A 6,521-nucleotide genomic window follows, 5' to 3' on the forward strand; every position below is an offset into this window, starting at 1 on the left:
ATTTCTTTTGCGTCCATTAAGATGTTCTTATGTTGCAAGGCAATATTTTTAGGCGTTTAGATGCCTTCGAGATTGGAGAAAAAATAAGGTGGTCGTGGGTGTTTTTATGTGAAACAAGCCCAGTCGTTCGTATAGTTTATACGCACATGTTTTTTCTCAATTCTGCGTTCTTTTATTGGGATTTTATCGGTATTTTTTGAACCAAGCTCTCATCACTTTCCTATTAAGAAAATATAAATGAAACGAGTCAAAGTTATCGATGCTTCAATAAATTATCGCAATCAATTTCAAAATCACGAAAACCATATGAATTTCGATTCAAAGTCTAATCGGAAAATGGAACAATTACACGATATGTAGATCATACGTAATACAATAATATGCATGGAACGCAATTATTAATGTTTGTTTTTTGTAAAGTGTTGAAAGTATGTATTTTTCGTTTTTGATTCCAGAAATACAAAAAGTCTTGAGGATGAAGGGATCGTTTGTTCTAAATTCTCCGTTTCATTTGCGTCATCGAAGAACTTTGTCACTTCTATAATTTAATTCAACCCTAATATTTAACTTTAATGATTTTACATTTCGTTATAACTTTTACTTACTTTTGACTTATCTTTAAGCGCGGATATGATACGGAGCAATACGATTTTGACCTCGACGAGCTCCACAAATCTGCTACAGCGTTAGAAACGAAGAAACACTAACATTGAAATAATATCGTGGCAGTAAACGAGACAATTTCTTTGCAACAAAATCGTCCATTCAGTTCGTGATCCTGGCACTCGTATTATGTAAATCGCCGCGCGACAAAGTTCGTTAAAGGTCTTCGAAGTATGCTGTTGACTTACATCACGATGCCAAGAAGTGCATCGATTTTGAGTTAATGTTACGGTGGATCTGATATGTGAAATTATGAAGATTGGTTCACATGCATAATACATACTGCACAAAGAAGAGAAGACCGAAAGGGAACAACAGCAGGCGAAATCGCAAGAAGAAGAAGAAGTAAAAGAAGCCAAGAAGAAGAATAAATAGAAGAATAAGAAATAAAAGGAGCCAAGAAGATCAGGTACATCTTTGAGTTTCTTGAATACTTCTCCAACTTATTTCTTTTCTCTCTTTTAGTGGTTCTTTTGTTCGGATTCCTCTTCTTGTTCACCGAATTTATTGCATGACCAATCATTGGACTCCCTTTTGCACAGCCACGGAAACGTTCTTGGGTTGCAGCAAGTTTCTGCTCGCAACTCGGCCTGTTACTCTCGCGTTTGCGGAGACGGTTATATGTAAATGAGGAACAGAGAACTTGTAGCGAAGATCGAAGTAAGACCGCGACCGACCATTCCAAGGGCATGTTTAAGGTCCAAAGAACGTTGCAACCGGACGAAATATTAAATATTAATCGCCGTATGAAACTTCCTTACGGTAGATACATCGGCTCGTGAACGGGGTTGTACCAAGTTTTTATGGGTGTATCGAAGTAAGTCGTATGTCGACGAAGTTCGACAAGACAATGGGGATTGAAGAACTTCCCATAAGAATTCCAATACGATGCAGGAATTTTTTGTATCGAAGATCGTATAATACTCTGTGGCTATACTTTGATACTAGAATTATCGGTAACTACAAGAGTATGAATGTTTTACCAAAGAAATTGAAGTGGAAGATACATAGAGGAATACATTAGGAACAACTATATGTAGGTATATTTTGCAACATTGATAATTTACATTTCTTAGAGAAAGTTATTCAAATCCTTTTAAATGTAATTATGAATTTGCAATTTTACTACCATTCCTAATTATAGTTTTTTTTTTATCTAATTGTTTAAAGTAAAAGATTATTCAACCATTCGATAACGAAAGAATATTTTTTTCTTCGAAAAAATTTTTTAAAAATGTGAAAACAACCGATATATGTGGAAAAGAATAGTTCACCCACTCATGAAAATTCGCGGTTTGAGCAGAAAAACCGCAACCAGGTGTGTTGGTAACGTTTGTTAACGCACGTGCAATCGCGATGTTAACCCGTGGCAGTTGCTTAACTCTAATATCATATTCTTAACACGACGTAGAATATTGCATCCCCATCACGAGGGAAGCGCACGGTGAAAAATTAAAACAGCATTCCGTGCCTTATAAAGAGTTCTGTTGTCTCGTTACGCGGGATGCACGAGAACGTGCATGGCGGATGCTGTTGGTGCACGTGTGCAGCGTAAATCTCTTAACCTTACTGATGTGACCGTGTGTAGAGGAAAGAGAGGAAAGCACTGTGCAGACATAAACTCAGGAATGGGAACAAACACCGTCGGACAGTGTTCGTTGCAAAGAGAAGCGAACTTGCAACGTTGTTGGGCCCGGCCAGAAAATATCGAGGGCTGAAATAATAGCGAAGGAATAGAGATCTCTCCTGCCGAAGAACTCCGATATCCAGTTAGTTAATATTAATGTGCACGTACTGAGAATTTCCAGTTATCCACGATTTTGTCAATTTTAGTATAATCGAACTAGTTTCGAATCGGTTATGTAACAATATATTTTCTAATTGCTTTTAGTAGATTGATAGTAATTTTGTTTATGGAAATGTCCATTTGTATGATTGCAACTAAAGAAGTGAAACTAAAGTTTTGATGCACGTAATAAATGTTATTAATAAACGTACGATAAATAGTAACGCAATAATTTAGTCAGCGTGTATATTTCATTTCTCAAACAGAGAATTGTGTTATTTTGGAAGGTGGTTTAGAAAAAAAACAGGTGGTTTATTTTAGATATTTTCAACATATTCCTCGGCTTTTTCAGAATGTTTTTCAGAATATCGCTTTATTATTTATTACTCATTTATTATTCCAATTATCCAGAGAGTTGATAAAAATCGAAAAATAGATAGAAAGATTACTATGCAATAATCATACTGAAAGAACGATGGACATAACTGGGTTGATGCAAATTTTTCGAAAGAATATTTGATTGCAAAAACACTTTTGTTGATATCTGAACCTACTCGATGCGAGGATACGATTCATCATTCCAGAGTTAAAGAAACAAACGCCAGGAAGATTCGGTGGTACCGGGTAACCGGTTAAAAATATGCAAGTATCTTCGATTGTTCAAAGCTTACGCAAGCATTTACATCACTCGGGAGTCGACTTTTGACGTCCAGAGTATACACGTTACGCGGGTTGTTCTCGCAAAACGTATTATAAAATGGATTGTGGATAGAAAAAACGCGATTCGTAAGCGAAACAATAAACAAATCATATATATAGGAGGAAATTAATAGTTCAAGAGAATTACAATAACCAGGAAATAAATATAAATACTAATAAAATATCAGTAAAGAAAGTACGTTACATAAGAAAATCAACGAACGAAGAAAAGTGAAGAGCAATATCTACGAAGCTAATTTCGTTTGTCCTTAACTATAATTCGAAAATGAAAAGTTACAAACTATCAGAGAATACGATCTATTAGAAAATTAATACGTAATTAAAAAATTACAATAATTCCAAAATACAAAGTATCACAAAGAAACAAGGACAAACAAGTAAACCAACGATCAAAGAAATAGTCAAAAGTAGTATGTTCCAATTTAATTTCATTCGTCGGAAATTACTTACTTTCGCGCGGCTATGATATAGAGCATTTCACCGCGAGTGATAGTTACGTTGGGGAAAAAAGGAGGAAATGAGGAAGGAAAAGGGAGGCAAAACGAAAGACGGTGGGGGAAAAATAGAGAAGTGTCGAATATATGTAGTTATTCGATTCGTTCGGGCTCAAACGTTATTCGCATATGGCTTACAATGTAAAGTCCCGTAGTCCCCTTGGGGATCGTGTAATTACGCAACGCTATTGCCGGTACGGTAGCATAATGTTCGCTCGGGGCTGCTCACGAGTCTCGGCACAGATTCGCCGATTATTCGCCGACAATTCCGCGTGCAGAGAACACCGGCCGTGTGCTTGCATAAGTATATACCGGCGGGCGTATGTACTCGACCGTTGAGCTGCGTCGAAGGCAATCGAACGCGCCAAAATACGGCGCGATCCGACAACTTGCCGATCCCATTCGACACGCGTGGAATTAAAATTGATTCCTCGGCTGCTTCGTCGTATTATTACGACTTGCGTCGTATTGTTATTTAGATGAGGTAAGTCTCCTTTCTCGTTTTAACTGTGTACTCAATGGCTATTTGGCAATCGAACGACGGCGAACACTGGTAAAATTTGAGTTATTATTAATCTTTCGTATTTTATGATTTTTTAATGGATACTTAACCGTTCAACACGATGTTTCAAGACGATTATTTTAATAATCCTGTTATATTTTTATGAAGATCGAACGATCAAAGAAATGGAAGCAGAATGAAGATTTATCTCACCTTGTAAATACTATAATACGAAAGCTATTTTTCTTTACATGTTTCTACATCTATTTATTTATGTATATATTTATATATTTTTTTCTCTGCATTAAAATTTATCATAAATACATAAACATTTACAGTCCATTAATTAATAACAAATAAATCGCAATCGCTGCGTAGTAAGATCCTACGCCGCTAAATAATCACTACATTACGAACTTCGGAGATCCTTAGTGAATCTTGCGCCGCACACATTAGAATCTCTTCAAGAAAATGTACACGTCTACAGCACCCTCGAGGAAACTATTCTACCTTGAGCTTCTACCTTTCTATTCTACCTACCACGAAGCAAATGAATGCCCAGATTTTTAACCAAACAGAAAGGACTCGTCGGGTACCAAGGTCCTGTAACGAGATATCGTTGAATTCAATCCGCGGCAAATACCATGGCTTTTCCCCTCGTGGTAAAGACATTCGAAGGGCATCAAAATGCATCGAGCGCAATTGCTCGACGCGAGTGCACCATTGCTGGGTCTCCGGCAACAAAAGTAAAGCGGAGATCGACGAGGAAAAAGGTAAGGAGAAAGAGAAAGAGAGATAAAAAGAGAGAGAGAGAGAGAAGAAGGTGCAGCTGCAGCGTGCACACGCTCCACTACCAGTTCATGCAACGGCAATAAAGTCTAGGAAGTTGCCTAGGCCGGCGCAGCGAGTCGAGCGTTCTTAGCGACTGCTTCCGGTATACGCGGGTCCTCCTCGCTTCCTGGCCGACACCGTGAGAGCTTGTGTTGCGTCCCGAATCTACTGCCTTCTCAAGGTCACGTCTCTCATTACGATAACGTTAACGTCAGAACTATCTACGAGTAATACATAACTCTGTATCAATTAGAATGAAATGCACATAGAAAAAATGAAAATCATGAAAGAAAAATACGATTGGTACATTTTTATCGAAGTTCTAATTTTAACGCCACTTTGTGACTAAACAGGGGATTTTAATGACACATTATTAGAAAAGTCTTTAAAGTTTGGTTTAAAGATAAATACATGTAAAATGTTTTGAGAATAGGTTGATACGTCGATGAAATTTTGCCAAAGTCAAAGACATAATTATTAAGACAAGCTAAACGTTTTCGATATTTTAATATCACGATAAGCATTATTTTTTTAATTTTGACGAGTTTCAAAGCAAATATAACGACAATTTTGGAAATGGGATTGATTGACTACGTACCGTATCTGCTTATTGGAATTTGTAGAAAATAATTTAACTTAAAGTATCTTTTCGATCAATTTACCGTTTTGTCCGACCTCGAATTACTGTGATTATTAAATAGGTCAGAATACGAATTATATCGATGGTTTCATCCTTTTTAGGGAAGAGTTAATGATCTTGAAATCTTTTTGATCTTTTCATGTACAAAAAGCCAATTAAATTAAGATAATTGGTTCCCTGAAACACATCAATGTTGACGCGTAACAATTTCTTTTTTACGTTACCTTCAGAGATATTCAGTTACCTGGCTTTATTCGTATAGCATCAAATAGAAAGTATTCATTGACAAAAATGTACTTTGTTGGTTCGTTCGAGTAATCACAATAATCCAAGTAATAATCAAGCAATCATGGTTGGGCCTTCGAACGCGGAGATTGATTTCCTTGCGAACAGTTATATATCCTGTGGTTTATTTACTGTCGAGTACTTCATTCTGGATTCTGAGGAATTGTTTCGAAGAACCATTATACCGCGATAAAATCTGTTTTATTTCCTGCAAAGAGAGCGGACAGCATTTCGTCGAAATTGTAGGAAAGGGAAGCGACGATTAGTAAAATAAAATATGGGAAAGAATTTTAGCGAACATATCATAATATTTCTCTAATTTTTATTTACTCGAGTTTATAAGACAATATGGAATAAAAGAAAGGATATGACAATTATTCGTGATATAAAATTCATAAAAGTAAAGATCGATTTAACATTTTCATCCCATATTCCTTAATATATGAATTATTACATATATTCATCACGTTCAGTGTTTAATATATTCACCATCTATATTTATTTAAGATATTCACCACCTAATATGATTGCAATTAATTGTATTCTAATTATTCACCATTTGCCAATCCTTTCCAAAGATTCTCGAATTATAAATTTAAG

At 36.1% G+C, this 6,521-nt stretch overlaps 1 long non-coding RNA gene across 1 annotated transcript; it reads left to right on the forward strand.

Annotated features, from left to right (window-relative positions):
• Positions 1–467: 467 nt before the first annotated feature.
• On the forward strand, positions 468–2,718 carry LOC122567646. The gene is made up of 3 exons (XR_006316855.1): positions 468–1,072; positions 1,129–1,981; positions 2,075–2,718. It is a non-coding gene; the product is annotated as an uncharacterized LOC122567646 (long non-coding RNA).
• Positions 2,719–6,521: the final 3,803 nt, after the last annotated feature.

The sequence above is a fragment of the Bombus pyrosoma genome, linkage group LG5, assembly GCF_014825855.1.
Source record: "Bombus pyrosoma isolate SC7728 linkage group LG5, ASM1482585v1, whole genome shotgun sequence".
NCBI classification, from domain to species: Eukaryota; Metazoa; Arthropoda; class Insecta; order Hymenoptera; family Apidae; genus Bombus; species Bombus pyrosoma.